The 16,039-nt window shown below is 48.7% G+C and overlaps 1 protein-coding gene across 2 annotated transcripts in view; it reads right to left on the minus strand.

The window, feature by feature from the left end:
• The window catches only part of Bahd1 (bromo adjacent homology domain containing 1), a 26,515-nt gene extending 25,619 nt beyond the window's left edge, over positions 1-896 (minus strand). The window contains exon 1 of one of the 2 annotated variants that reach the window (XM_015480827.2): positions 776-896. The gene's annotated coding sequence lies outside the window, so the exon portion shown is untranslated. The remainder of the gene's footprint in view (positions 1-775) is intronic. The other variant, XM_015480828.2, reaches the window with a different exon arrangement.
• Between the last annotated feature and the right edge of the window lie 15,143 nt (positions 897-16,039).

Genomic DNA, 16,039 nt, shown 5'->3' on the forward strand with positions numbered 1-16,039 from the left:
TGGGGCCTGGGGGGAGGGGTACGGTGCCAAGGGTGGTGGCGGGGGGTGATTTTCTTTGCCGATTTCTTGGATTTTTCTCTTCTTCTCCAGAGCCTGAACCCGTTTCCCATAGTGACCTGACCCTGGAACCCCAAACCCCCAGCTGCAGCCCCCCATCCTGAGAAATCTTATCTCGCGCACCCCCAGCCCGACCGTAACCCCTCCACATCCCTCTTCCTAATTATCCCGTCTCCAGCCCCCACTGGAGAAAACTGCGGGCGGAGAAACACCCCACCCTCATCGGAGGCTGCTGCCCCCAGGGCAAAGCTTCGGGAAGACCGGCCGAAAATCAAATGAGAACAAACCCCCTTTCTTGAAGAAAGGGCCCCAGACTCCAGCGAAAGGGCCCCGACTGCTGAGAAGCCCCTCCCGCCCTTGCCTCATCTTTCCGACTTCCCTGCCTGCCACGTCTCCTTTCCTTTCAAGCAAGGTCGGTCCTGGCTCGGTAACCCCTCACCCGCATCTCTTTTTCCTCTTTCTGCCCTTCACCTCCAGCCCCGCTACCCCAGCTCGCAATTCACCCTCTTTAGAAACCGAGTGTGGAACCCTCATCCATTTCTAGCTGACAGCAGAGCCCGGTCTGTGAGTCCTTGACACCCACACACCCTCTTCCACCACCGCGGGGAACATCAGAGCTCTCCCAGGGAGGGGGAAGGGGGCGGGCAGCCTGACAGGCGCGACTGGACTCCCTCCTTCGCGTCCCCAAGCCGGGATGGGACCAAATGCAGGCACTTACCTGGCTTCCCCCTAGTCACCAGATGCTGTGGCTTCGTCTCTCACACCCACAGACGTGCCTTTCCAAGCCTGAGCACGCTCGAGGGGTCACCAGGATGGGTGGGCACAGCAGGCTGAGGTCAGACAGAGGAGTGGGATGTCCCTGTGAGGTGCGGGAAGGGGCTGTGTCCTGGGCACCTTGTAACACCAGAGCCCACGCTGGACTTCACATCAACAAGCAGTGGATATGCACCCAGTAAGTTCTTGAGAAATGCTGGGTCCACCCTTGACAAAGCCTCATTCCCAATTCAGGCGGGGGAGGGGAACTTTGGGAGGTAAAAGGAGCAGCAGCAGAAAGGGCAGTGTCAAGTCACCCAAGCAGTAGGAGCAATCTGGGAAGGCTGGGCCCAGGAACGCCTTAGGCAGAAAAGAGAGAAGTGCCCAGAGTGCTGAAGTTGCCTGGAGAAGCAGGAAAAACCCAGCCCTGGAGTGTGGCTGAGGGGCTTCTCCTGAGAGGCTCCTGCACTATGAAGTGCCCAGCCTCCAGCCTTTCCTAGACCTTGGGACTCAAACTCTCACCCAGGGTGATTAAGACAATGGGCAGCCAGCCACTGTGGCAGAGAAATCCCCCCAAAACAGTTCCTATCTGTTCCCAGAGTGTCAAGGGGACCCAAATGGCATTAGGTGTTTAGGGGGGCATGTTTAAAGTAAGGGCCTATTAAAACTGTGGCACGAAACTTCTCAAAGGGCCAGGTTCTCCTAGGACAACTGCCCTTACTTCCATCTCCTATCCTTAAAAGCACAATCCTCAAACCTATGAAAGTAGAACACTAAAGGTTTTCTTCTAGTTCTGAGCCTCCCAGGACAAAGATTTCCAGCACCCACCTCTCCCAGCACATATAACAGGCCAGCCCTATTCCCCTCCTCATAAAATTCACCTTCTCATGTCTATCACCATGTCCTGTGGTAGCACCTATATCTCAAGAGATTGGTGGTAGAGGGTAACAGCAGAGGCCACTCACTGGAGCTAAGCCATGCCATAGGCCAAGGCAGAGGAGGGAAACTGGCTCCTATCAGTAATCCAGCCTTTGACCTTGATAGCTGCTTCATCCCTGACAAGGGACCAGCTTTGAGAAATATACCTGGTCACAGTGAAGGAGATGCAAGTGTCGGAAAGCACATGCTCAGCTTGGGAAAGGGCAGGGTAAGCTTGCAAAAGTGGACTTCTCTATGACATCTGGAAGTAAAGATCCAGTGGTCCTGGGGCAGGAGGAAAAGAGGGTGTTACTTGGGATGCAAACGTGGGGGTGGGAATCCTGACTTGAGAGGAGACAGAGCCCACTCTAGCCACCCAGCCTGCCCAGCCTGCTCAGCAACCAGAGGAACTCTACCCTCAGAGCCTCCCATGTGGGTGGCTGTCTCCTTTGCCCCAGGAGGCTTTGGTTCAGTGGGCTATGTTTCGGGGACACTGGCTGGTGAAAGGCACTTGGTGTTCCTCCTATGTCAGCCAACTCATCTACCCCTAGGCCCAGCTTTCTCTTCATGTTGTTTTTAAATCTGGTCAGCAAACCAGCATACAAGACACCAGGGGCTACAAAGCTTGCCTGTCCCTCAAAGGGACCTTTTAGCCTCTTCTGTCCTCCTTCACCTCACTTCCAGGGACCTCTTGCACCTGGGCCTCCTTCCTTCCCAGTCCAGAGCCCTTCACATATGGAAAGGGCTCCACCTCTTCCTGCTTCCCTCAGCTCCTCCAGCCCTTCCTGAGTGGATGCTGCCCCCACTCCACTCCACTGAGCAGCAATGCCAGTCCCTGGGGCCCACCACCTCTCCTCTTCCAGGTGGTCCAACAGCCTTGAGATCCCCCACTGAAAAGGGTTTGCTGCTTGGTCTGGAAAGAGGAAAGGATCTATCAGTCTCCAGGGTCACCCCTCACTGCAGCCAGGCAGGGGCTGGCTCTTCCCAGGCACCTCCAGACCCATCAGGAAGGGTTAACTGGCTTGGAGCAGGAGAGCAGAGAGAGGGCGATGCCGAGAGGAAAACATCCAGGGCCAGAGAGAACACGCTGCACACCCCTCCCCCACCACGTACAACCAGACCGACAGCGGGGACAGACTGGCTGCTCCGTCATCCTCAGTCCAGCCGCCAGGCACCTCCCCCCACTGCCCGCCGCAGTCCCTGCAGACCGCCTGCCCTCAGAATCAGCCACCTGGCACCAGGCAGGACACCCCAGCGGGCAGCGCAGTTCCTGTGGTGGTGGCAGTGACCATTCTCTTTCCCCATTCTATGGCAAAGTCCCACCTTCTTTCCGGGGGAATAGGCAGCTTCTCCCCTACTTCCCACCTCTGAGCGCCTGAATTCTAGGTCCCAGGAACACTCACTGAGCCACCTTGGCCCCTCAACCTTACAGGACTAGCTGAAGGGCACAGTTCTCTAGGGGAGGGACACCAGGCCACCAATTAAATTTGGTTGCAGCATTTGCCCCCTCCCCCATCATAGGAAGCCCCCAGCGGTGGGGAAATAAAGAAAGCTGGACTTTTACAGTCCTTTTTTGTGACCTACTCCCTCTTAAAGGGATCAGATCACCCCTCCTTAAAGGGATCTCTAGAAATTATTTGCCCCCAGGCAAATCCAAGTGTGGAAGTCTGTTCTTCACCTGCTGGGCCCCCTTCCCTAGGGATAGGGGAGGAAGAAGTGCTCCCCCTCTGACTCAGCGGGAGGAACAATGTCCCCTCCTCCACCAAAGAGCCAGCGCATGAGTGTCCAGAACTGGACCTCTCCCTCCAATAAGGGCTCACACTGCCACAGGCTGGGGCTGGGGAATCAAGGTGAGGTGGGGATTTGTGTTGGACTCAGTCTCTACAACAAAAAGCTACAAGGGGTCTGCAGGCAGTCAGACTTTGGGGAATGCATGTCATAGTGCTGTGTTCAAAACCCCATCTGTCCATATTGCTGGCCAGGGGAAGTCTGCAGTCTGCCTCTCCAAGCAAAGACTGTTTCTGCTTTCTCCTTCCCTCCCTCTGATGCCCTCTTTGGGGCCCCAAGCCTTCCCCTTAGGGTGCAAGCTCTACCCCACACCTAAGTTCCTTCCACTGCAACCCCACCTACTGCTGACTACACCCATTTCAGTCTACTTCCTGCCCTAGTGCCCACTCTCTAGGGTCTCACCCGTCCAACAGTATATCCCCCTCCCCCAAGCCGTCAAGGGATTGGGGGATGGGCACACCTCGGTTCCCAAGAATCCAGCAGAGTAGCATCCTCTCCCCGCCCCTTAATAGGCACCTAGTCTCACCGTGTCCTAGGAGCTGCAGGGTTCGTGGAGGGAGTGGGTATAAATGGAGGGGAGGGGTCCGAGGGCACTCCAGCCTGGGAGAGGGACAAAGTCGAAAGCGAGCCACTCACTAAAGCCACCCCAGCTGTACCTCCTCCCTTCGCCGGTGGAGGGTCAAGGCCGCAGTGAGAGGGCTTCCCTGGTTCTGGGGAACCACTAAGGCCCCCTCCCTGCCACTCCCTGAAGGAGAGAGTCCCCCAGGACTAGAGCAACGAGCCCTCCCACCGGCAGCTGCGGCAGCCTCCGGCTGAGGTCAGGCTCCACCTCCTTTCTCCACTGGGAGAGCGCGGAGGGTTGTTTGTTGTTGGGGTGTGAGAGGGAGAAGGTTCGAGATCACCTGGCGGGGTGGGCACGGCTCAGGGAGTGGGAGCTGGGCCGGGTGGGCTGGTTTCGGCCGGAGCCTGCAGCAGAGAGCGCAGTACTAACCCCACCCCCGAGGTTCTGGAAAAGCAGCCCCATCCGCCGCTCTAGTTCTGCCCTCCAGCCTCGCACTCGCCGGCGCCCCCGCCCCACTCTCCATCTTTGGCGGGGTGACAAGAGTGCCCCAGGCTGAGGGCTCGCCCTAGGATTCCCACTACGAACCAGACTTCCTACTTTCAAGAAGCTTCCAGTCGGGGGTTAGAATGGGTTGTGGGTAAAGGGACAAGGAGACAGAAAATGTATGATCACTTTATGACAGCACCGCGTAATGGCTGCTGGGGAGGGGAATAAGGCTGCCAAAGTTTGCCCGGGTGTGGGGCTGGGGTTAGGTGCGGAGCGTTCAGAGACCCGTCAAGTGGTGGTCAGACTTTCTGAGGGAGCAGGCATTCTTCTTCAGGCAGACCTTCAGATAGGGGAAAGATGGGACACCTCCTGTAGGGATACCGGCTTTAGCAAAGGCACAGAGCTTTGAATCGGTTAGGTGTTGAAGTAGGATTTGAGGCTGGAGCTGTAACCCTGAGGTAGAGCATTTTGGGAGGATTTTAAGAGAAGGAAACTCTTGTTCTGAAATCCTCAAGGACAGATTGAGGGAGCGGCGGGATGTGCGTTTGTGCAGGAGAGGAGGGATGTTTCCTCCCAGCTCAGTCCACGATGTTCAACCTTAGATCTCACCCTTCCACTCAGGAGGGAATTGAGCGGAAAGGGATCATCCTGGGGTAAAGAATCTTCTCAGCGCTGCCGCCGCTCTAGCAGCTCCTGCTCTCCACCAAGCAGGGATTCTATCTTCTTCTCCCCACCCCCACTGGGGAAGGGATGAGGAGGGTCCAAAGTCTACAACTTTAGCTTTCCCAGCTGAAGGCAGCCCTGCCCACCCCAAACCTATATTTCCTGGAGCAGCCACAAGAAAGATGCCCGCAAATGTGAGGACAAGCTTCATCCTGCATGTGCTTTTTCTCCACTTGACTTAAGGCTAAAACTCCCAGGCAGTGGACACTGCTGATGAAAAACCACACAGAAATGCTGGCAAATGACTTCAGGAGTTGTTTTTGTTGTTGTTGTTGTTGTTGTTGTCACCTAATCCCAGCTGTCATGCACAATTACTGTCCTGTTTCACAGATTGGGAAATTGAGGCTCAGAGTAATTAATACCTATCCCTAGTGATCCAGGGGGATTTATACCCCAACCTGCTTGACTCCCAGATCAGGACTCAGCCTCCAAATAGAATCATGTCACTCACCCCAGCAGGCAGAACTGCCTTCTTTGAGCTGGGAGGGCCATGCACTGCTTCACCCTCAGTCTGGAGTTGCCAGATCCAATGGGACAGGGTGTCAGGGCATCCTTGAAGCTTCATTCTATGTTGCCCTGCCTTTCCAGTGGGTCTTTTCCCATGACACATGGAAGCAATTTTTCTGAGGCTTTTCTTTGGGGTCTCCTTCATAGGTCATGCCTATTCATCTTTGTTCCCAGAACTCCCAGGACTCTATGCCTCTGGAACCATCATCCTCAGAATCAAACCTAACTTTCTGAAAAAACTCCTGAGGCTCACCTTGAGCTCATGTTGCCCTGAGCTCTTGGGGCTCCACACTGTCTTCTGCTCCTGCCTTCCTGGTCATCTGCTGCTTTGCCTAGATCTCTCTAATGTGACTACAAACCCCTGGAGCGCAGGACTATGGCTCTATATCCTCTTTGTGGTTTCCTGTAGACTACCACAGTCCTGGCTCCAAGGAAGGATGACATTTCAGATCCTTAGATCCTATTCCTATCTGACAGCCCTCCATGTTTTCTTCCACAGACTCACCTGGGGATCCCTGAATGGCAGCCTCTAAGCTCAACTCAGCAGGCAAATAAGTTCTATTTGGCCCTCATAAGACTTAAAAAAAAAAAAAAGAAAGAAAGAAAGAAAGAAAAAAGGTTAAGCTTAGGAGCCAATGCTGAAATTTTGGGAGATTTTATATGAAAATTCAGAGTTCCAGTTTCTCTTGAGAAATCATAGGATCTGCTACCTTTGGCCCACATTTTCACTTGCAGCCATAGGCTGGTGCCAAGGAGGAAATGCTATCTTTATGGGATAGGCATGCTCTAGTTTGCCATGGTCCCACCTTCCCCACTTGGGGCACTTATGAGACCTTCTTGAGCCCTGAAGTTTTTCAAGCTTATGATCCTCATCCTGCATTGTGGCCACAGAGTCATGGATGACTATCATGGTTTAGGCATTTGAAATATCCACATCCCTTGGTTCTACTTGGAGAGCCTTGTGCTTTTTCATGCCCATCTCTAATAGTACCTTCATTATCACCCCAGGAGCATGTGTTTGCTCCCTCCAAGACCCAGGCAGGAGATGAAAAGGGAAATTAAACATAATCAGGGTTTGTGAGTGCTTCTGGGTGACCTGGAAAATAGTAGGTGCCTAATAATGTTGGGTGAACTGAATAGTCAGTGATTGGTAAATAGCAACACAATTAATAAATTCATGGAGGGGGAGGGCTATTCCAAGAAACATGAAATGTCTGTGATGATCTAGGTATGTGTTGCTTGGGATCTCAGCCTCCTCAGGGTCTGCTCCTTCACTGTTACCAGGACACTTGTCTGTTCAGGTATCACAGTGGAGTAGATAAAGTGGGACTTCCTCCGGGCCAGAAACTGTCAATGGAAGCCCTGGGTGCACCACCTGTGGTCCTGTGAGTCCAGTCCTAGGATGATTAGATGCGGTGGCACATGCCTATAATCACAGTGGCTCCTGAGGCTGAGGCAGGAGGACTGCATGTTCAAAGTCAGCCTCAACAGTTTAACAAAATGCTAAGCAACTCAGTGAGACCTTGTCCCTAATAAAATATAAAATAGGGCTAGGGATGTGGCTCACTGGCCGAGTGCTCCTGAGTTCAATCCCCGATACCCCTGCCCCACAAAATAAATGAATATAGCACATAACCAATAAATAAATAAATAGGGCTGGGGATGTGGCTCAGTAGCCAGTAGGGTAGTGCCCCTGAGTTCAATCCCGGAAGGAAGGAAGGAAGGAAGGAAGGAAGGAAGGAAGGAAGGAAGGAAGGGCTGGGGATGTGGCTCAAGCGGTAGCGCGCTCGCCTGGCATGCGTGCGGCCCAGGTTCGATCCTCAGCACCACATACAAACAAAGATGTTGTGTCCGCCGAAAACTAAAAAATAAATATTAAAAATTCTTAAAAAAAAAAAAAGAAAAAGAAAGAAAGAAAGAAAATGTATATCTGGAACAGGCTTGAGAGCCTCCAAAACCAGGAATCCTCCAGAAGGCATAGACAAGCACTGAATAGGTTTCATATCCTCAACAATCCTGGTAGGCAAGTATTATTCTCAAATTAACGAATGAGTGTGGAAACTGAAACCTAGAGAGTCTAGTAAGTACTCAAGATCACACGGGCTTGGAGTGGTTCCGGAATTTTTGCTTTTTTGTGATATGGCATTTAATACAAAGGTTAAGCAGAGGTCTAACCCTTTGTAGGTCTAAAACTTCTATTCTTTCTACATTTCATACAGTGTGGTGGTTAAGAATGCAAGCTCTAAAACCAGACTTTCTGAATGGGAGTCCTGGCTCTTCAGCTTCTTAAAACATTAAAGTTACTTAGAACAGTGCCTGATCCAAGTGCCAAGTGCTCCTGAAGCATTAGCAATTATGAATCTACTTTGTCATGCCCCAATCTAGACATGCCTGAAGCCTGCCCTGCTTTCATAGAATCTATTCCTGAGACCTTGTTTGCATTCCCTTTCTCCCATGGATCCTGAACTACATGGTATCTGTAGCTGTCTTCAGTTCACTCAGCTGCAACATGTCCTATTTTGGCTTTAGTCAGGCTGGATGACTTCCTTTGCTGGGTCTGGGAAAGATGCTAGCCCCCCTCTCTACTCCACCCTCCAACACCAGGGCTATCTCTCTGGCCTCGGACATCTTCCTCTACATTTGAGAAGATTTTTGGTGGTATCCCTTATCACATTCCCCAAAGCAAAGTGGCTCTGTCTCCTACAGATGTCCTGACATAGCTACTAACCTCCCTAGTTCTCCAAAACCCAAGGGAAGGAGAGTTACCTGTGGCTTTTTTGCCATCTTCCCTCAACTTCAATAAAACTACAGCAAGTGCCAGGACCAGCCCTTTCCAGTGGAGACACTTCAGTCTGTGTCATAAGTATGGTGCTAATCACACATGGTGCCAATCCTGTTCAGCACTGTTTATGCACAAAGGAGACCTGGGAGGCCATGCAGACAGCACTGCTTCTGACTTTGGGAAGCTCCACTCCCTCCAGCAGAAAAGAAACTTCTAGAAACTCAAGAACTCGTTAAAAAGCATATGTTCCAGACAAGACTGGGCCAAACAATAAATAGATAAACAAGTAACATGAGACTTGAACAAGAGATTTGACAAACTTTCTTCCTGATTTGTGAATATTATTTTACTTTTTAAAAACTTACAAAAGCATTTGTGAAAATCCAAGTTATATTTATGTAGGCAACAACTCTTCTGTTCTTCTTTCTTTTATTTTTTTATTTTTGGTGCTAAGGATTGAACCCATGTTCTCAAGCATGGTAGGTTAGGGCTTTACCAATACATCGAGCTATATTTCTTGTCTCACCTTCTCTTCCTCTCCTTCTCCTCCCCCTTCTCCCCTTCTCCCCTTCTCCTTCTCCTTCTCCTTCTCCTTTTTTGGTATAGAAGATGGAACCCAGAGGCACTTAACCACTGAGTCACATCCCCAGCTTTTTAAAAATATTTTATTTAGAGACAGGGTCTCACTAAGCCTTGCTAAACTGCTCAGGCTGGCTTTGAACTCCAGATCCTCCTGCCTCAGGCTCCCCAGCTGTTGGGATTATAGTTGTGTGCAATGGCACCTGGCTCCACCTCTTCTTTATTAAAAAACATTGTGAGGAAGCTAGAAGTCCTTTGTTATTTATCTATATCAAGGTATTCTGTAGTGACAGGAAACATCTCTGGATCTGTGAGGGAAGCACTGTGTTAGGATCTTTATACACTCTTTTGAAATCCTCAACCAGTTTTATGAAGTAGATAATTATTTTTCCTATTTTACTGATGAGGAAACTGAGTCATAAAGGGGTTTGCGACTTGCCCAAAGTCACACAGCTAATAAGTAGTGGAGCCAAAGTTCAGACCCAGGCTTCTCATTTTTAATTATTCCTCCATCATTTGTTCCTAAATTTTAGCTTCCCCAAACAATTCTCTATTCTTATCTTTTTCAAATGAAGTTTCTGTGAGCAATATTCATCTTATTATCAGATTGGGGGCACAATGTTACAAGTGAATTATCATATTTCTTTATCAAAAAATATTCCTTGGGCAGTGCCTCATCAAAAGTAAGTACCCTTTCCTTACCCTCTGCACTTTTTTTTTTTTTTAAGTATTTATTGTTTTAGTTATTGGCAGACACAACATCTTCATTTGTATGTGGTGCTGAGGATCGAACCCGGGCCGCACACATGCCAGTTGAGCGCGCTACCGCTTGAGCCACATCCCCAGCCCCCCTCTGCACTTTTTGACACTGACTCTTTCAGGAGCATCAGATATGCTTCAACCAACTTCCAACTGCAGGCACACTGGTACACTCTTGTTGGTTTCTGTTTTCTTTCTTTCATTTTTTTTTTTTTTAATGTGCTGCGGGGGGGATTGAATCCAGGGCCTTGTGCATGACTCCTGCTGTTTTGATTTGGGGGAAGGCACCATATCTCACCCAGCTTTTTTTTTTTTTTTTTAATTTTGAAAAACAGTTTTGTTTTTTTTTAAAGAAAGAGAAAGAGAGAGGAGAGAGAGAGAGAGAGAATTTTTTTTAATATTTATTTTTCAGGTTTCAGTGGACCCAACATCTTTATTTTTATGTGGTGCTGAAGATCAAACTCAGCGCCCCGCGCATGCCAGGCGAGCGCGTTACCGCTTGAGCCACATCCCCAGCCCAATAATTTTGAAAAACACAGTCTTATTGAGCCAGTTGCACATGCCTCCCCTCCCATATTGATGTGCATCAAGCCACAAGACAGTTTGCCCATGTCCTGAACATGGAAAAAATGGTTAACATGAATTTTTCTCATTCGCTGATGCCAGTGATCACCATGCACTTAATGCATGGTTAATTAAATATCTATTTTGTGCCAGATACTGTGCTGAGGGCTTGAAATCTATTTCCCGCTCTCATAGAATTTAGTCTTATGTTCACACAATTCAGTGTAACATTGCATCTGGGGTCAACGCTTTGCCCAAACCATACCTCAGTCTCTGAGAGAGAATGAGGACTTGTTGATTGAGTCTCACCCAGATTTGAAAGTAAAAAACCTTCCAGTTATCCTTGGCTCCTCCTTCTCTTCACCAGCTGATACTCATATCTATACCCCATGAGTCAGTTGCGCCTCCTTCCCTCCACTCCGGTGACTAACCACAGTCCTGGCCTCCATTCCCTCTGTCTTAGTTAAGAGGAATCTTAATCAGGAGGATCTTTCCAAAACAGACCCAAAACAGACCCCATCATCTCTGCTTAAACCCTTCAGTGGTTCCCGTTCATTCTCAGGATAATAGGATAACAGATCCAAATCTCTGGAGCTGATCCCATGGTTCCCCAGCGGGACACTGTCTGATCTCATCCCTGGGCTCAGCTACACTCCTAAATCTATGATGCTCCCTCCCCACAAACCATACTAGCCCTGGCTTCTGGGTGCCACCTGTCTCCTCACCTAAGCAAGGGTGAGGATGTTGTCTGCTATTTTTCCTCAGCCTGTAGGGCACCTGAGCACGATGGGTAACTAGTAAGTTACTCAGTGGTAAATAACTAGCAGAGAAACCAAGCTTCTGCCTGTGCAGTCAGACTGCTCAGCTAGGAGGCCACAACACTGAACTTTTGTATTAGCTTAGTAACTACCTTGTACAGCCACACTGTATGTCAGGCCCTGCCCACTGTCCTTCAACTCACTCCTCCTAAACCAGTTTGCCTGTTTTCAGCAGAAATTATTTTAGCCTCTGCATCTCCAGCATTGGTACTTTTTCTGATTCGTGCATATTTCTGCTATAAAGTTTACTGACTTGTTTTACTCGGTGACTGGATTACAATGTTATGGGTTGGACAAGGTAGAGTCATTGAAAACTGAAGGCATAAAAGTTATGGTTTTGGGGGCTGGGATTTAGCTCAATGGTAGAACATGTGCTTAGCATGCTTGAGGCCCTGGGGTTATAGATCTGATTCTTTCAGTCCAGATAGCTTTCCCAAGTTAGGGGCTTTAGTTCCAGGACTCTATTCTTTTAGCTGCTACTGAAAAGATGGGAGAATTTAGTTCAAGGCAAAGCCTTGAGATTTCCCCAGCTTACCCACCCCTCCCCGTTTCAAGGCTACCCTTGATGTTTCAGTTCAATCTGATTTCATTTAGATAAGCTCTGTGGAAGACCAGCAGGAAAAGAAGTGGTCCTCTCACAGACCCCTAGGGCAGGCATTCATTATGCAAGAATTTATTGGGTAGGCACCTTTATTAAGCCAGGTGCCAGGTGCTGGGGATACAACAGTAAACTGGACATATGGGTGTTTGGAATAATGCTCATGCTGGTTTTGTTTTTCTTGCACTAGGATTAAACCCAGAGTGCTCAACCACTGAGCTATACCCCCAGCCTTTTTTCATTTTTTATTTTTGAGACAGGATCTTGCTAAGTTGTGGCTTCAGCTTCCTAAATCTCCTGAGTTATAGGTATACACCATCACGCCAGGTTCATGTTGGGTCTTAAAGAATGAATAAAAAGGGCTGGAGTTGTAGCTCAGGGGTAGAATGCTCACCTGGCATGTGTGAGTCACTGGGTTCGCTCCTCAGCACCACATAAAAATAAACAAGTACAATAAAAGTATTGTGTCCACCTATGACCCCCCAAAAAAAAAATTTAAAAAAAAGAGTGAATAACAAGGGCTGGGGTTATAGCTTAGTGGTGGAACGCTTGCCTCACACGTATGAGGCACTGGGTTTGATCCTCAGTACCACATAAAAATAAATAAATAAAATAAAGGCATTGTGTTCATCTACAACTAAAAATATTTTTTTAAAATGGATAACAAACTCGGCATCCGTGATGATCGCCTTTAATCCCAGCAACTCAAGAGGCTGAGGCAGAAGGATTCAAAGTTCAAAACCAGCCTCAGCAATTTAGTGAGAGACCCTGTCTCAAAATAAAAAATTAAAATGCTGGGATATAGCTCTCAGTGGTAAAGTGTTTGCTTAGCATGTACCAAGGTTCCGGATTCAATTCCCAGTACTGCAAAAAATAAAATGAAATAGATTGGGGTGGTTGAAATGATCTGTTTTTTTTATATCGTTCTCTCCTTAACTTCTAAGCTCTGTTGACCCTATAACTGTTACTTGTCTTTGAATCCCTGGCACATAGTGGCCACTCAGCAAATGCCAGTTGTTCTTAATTGGGCAGAGGATTGGTGGCGGTTGGGACAGATCACTCAAGTGGGCTGAATCTGCATGTGTGTGGGAGGGCAGGGTGTATGAGGCAAGAGACTGTCCAAGTAGGTGCTTCTACTGGCATCTGGATGGGATGGGGTAGGGGCACAGGGAGCACAGCAGATTTTCTGAGGTTCCGTGAAATGAACTGGGTGGCTGTTCCTGGTGAGAGTGGGCTTCCTGTTGGGCCTTGGGGGAAGCTTAAGATGACTGAGCCCACCAGAGTAACCACTGGGGTTCTAGCCTTGGGGAAGAAGGGAATGTGGAAGTTTTCTTGAGAATGCAGAGCATGGGATAGGGAAGGGGAAAGCTGTGAGGGAAATGCTATTGGGATTTATATAATGGTAACTCTCAGGGCAACTATAGATGTCCCAGGCAGGGCTAAGAACCTGTGTTCTTTTTTTTGGGGGGGGGCGGGCAGGGGCGGGTACCAGGGATTGAACTCAGGAGCATGCAACCACTGAATCACACCCCCAGCCTAATTTTTGTATTTTATTTAGAGACAGGGACTCACTGAGTTTCTTAGCGCCTCACTGTTGCTGAGGCTGGCTTTGAACTCCTGGTCCTTCTGTCTCAGCCTCCTGAGCCTCTGGGATCATAGGTGTGTGCCATCGTGCCTGGCCAAGCTCCACACTCTTGAGGCATGTCCAAGACTCTTGCTGCACACCCATGGACTCTCCCCAGACTTGGGAGTCCAGAACAGGAGGATCCAGAGCCCTTGGAGGCATGGGTGACCAGATGGGGGAAAGCAGAAAAACCTGAAGATCTCTAATAATCTTCAGGTCAGTGAATAGGCCAAAGGGATGACGGGCAGAGTTCTAGCTAGCATCTGCACATCTTGGTCATAGCAGAAGACCAAGGAGGGCCTCACTCACTTTCCAGTGAAGACTTTACTGTCTTTCTCTGGAACCAGGCAGCCCTCCTTGAGGAGCTGGAGACCAAAGGCCAGCCTGCTTACCATTCTTGTCCAGCTTAAAAGGGCCACAGGATGTATTCTGCCCCGGGACATTTGGGAGGTGAAGGATGCTAAGAGAAGCTGGGTCTGATTGTCTATGTGATTCTTGAACTATGACAGATTAAGGTCTTGGAAATAGTCTTAGAATTGGGGAGCAGATCCCAGCTTTCCCAAACAGATGCAGCCATATAAAATTGACATATGTCCAGTCTTAACTAGCAACCTTGCAACAGTCCCGACTCCTACCCTTCTACTCTGGGCCAGGGATGGGAGGAGTCTGGAAAGAAAAGAGGGGCTGGGCAGGCTACAGGCTGATTCTGAAAGACATCAAGTCTCCCTCACTACCCTCTTCTTGGTTTAGAGTCCTCCTTCCCCTTCTTTTAAATCTTAATTCACCTTATAGAATATTTCATTAAATAATTTTAATTCAACAACTGAAGGAACCTACTGTATACCCAATCCTGCCTAACATGGCAGCATCAGCCCAGGATCCAAATTGAATTATGAGACTTTGCTATCCCATTTTTGGAAACAAAATAAGCACTTGGGGCCAGGGGAGGTAGCCAGGTTATCCTGAAAACCCAGAGCTTTGCAGAGATTGCCTCTTAGGAGCCCAGGCAGATGCACTAGGTGACTCTCCAGGCAGGTCAGGCAGGTGCCCCCCTGTCCTGGGCTTATCTCCCACTGGCAGCTGAGCGTCATGCTCCTTGCCTCTGCTCCTGCAGTGTGTCTGACAGCTTCTCTCAGTATATGCAGTGGTAAATGCATGTCCATGTGTGTGCTCACCCGTGGCTGCTCCTGGACAGGCACAAGTATGCTTGGATGGATCTGCAGTTGTGTCCATCACTGTTGGCACCGGTGTAGACTTCATCTTGTCTTTTTTCTTCCAATCCTCCCTCTACTGCTGGCAAAGGGCAGTCCTCCATACTTCCTCCACTGATACATAGTCCACTTTCCAGGAGGGAGCTAACTATGGCCTGTGCTAAGACATCCCTTAGCCTAGAATAGATTTCTTCTTTTCAAGAAAATTCCCATATGTCCATCCCGTCCTTACTCTCCCCCATGTCTTCCAGGGCAAAGCTGAAGTGTCAGGCAGACTGGCAGAATATGTGGAAACATAACTGTCCCTCTCTGGGGTTGGTCTGAACTAACTATTCACTGTCCCCCAGCCCTTAGCCCAGTGTCTGGCTCTTAGTTACTTGTTTATAAAGGTTTATTGAAGGTGTGGCAAGGCTTGACCAGGGAAGCAGTGATGCACACTCATAAACTCAAGGGGTCGACCTTGGGGACCTTTGCCCTGAGTCATTTCTGGTGGCATCATTCTAAAAAATAGACACATCACTACTCTGGGAAACAGTTTTGAATTTCCTCCTTAAGTTGGTCAGGTACATACCCTACAACAGAGAAATCCCGATCCTTGGAATGTATCTAGAGAAATTTTTGTACACATGTACCAGAGGGTACCTGTAGGAACATTCAAGGGTAGCCCCAAACTGGAAACCAGTCAAATGTTCATCAGTAGTAGAATAAAAATTAAATTGTAGTATTTCCATATAACGGAGAACTATACAAGTAAAAATTAAACAAATTATAGTTATGCTCGTTAACTGGAATGCATTTCTTTTCTTTTTTTTTTTTTTTAGAAAGAGTGGGAGAGAGAGAGAGTTTTTTAATATCTATTTTTTAATTCTCGGCGGACACAACATCTTTGTTTGTATGTGGTGCTGAGGATCGAATCCGGGCCGCACGCATGCCAGGCGAGCGTGCTACCGCTTGAGCCACATCCCCAGCCCCTGGAATGCATTTCTTAAAAACTATACAATGATGAACCAAAGAAGCTAGACACATATAGCAAGCAAGAATATATATATAGTATGAGCCCAACTGTAGAATATTTAAAAACAGGCAACTTAAACAATATTGTTTAGGGACACATATAAAGGTAGGAAGCCATAAAGAAAAGTAAGGGGATATGCCAGGTACAGTGGCACACCTATTGTCCCAGCTACTTGGGAGGCTGAGGCAGAGGAATCACTTGAGTTCAGGAGTTCAAGACCAGCCTGAGCAACATATTGAGACCCTGTCTCAAACAAACAACAACAAAAAATTGGGAGCTGGGAGTGTAACTCAGT

Source organism: Marmota marmota, unplaced genomic scaffold (genome assembly GCF_001458135.2).
Source record: "Marmota marmota marmota unplaced genomic scaffold, marMar, whole genome shotgun sequence".
Classification (NCBI taxonomy): domain Eukaryota; kingdom Metazoa; phylum Chordata; class Mammalia; order Rodentia; family Sciuridae; genus Marmota; species Marmota marmota.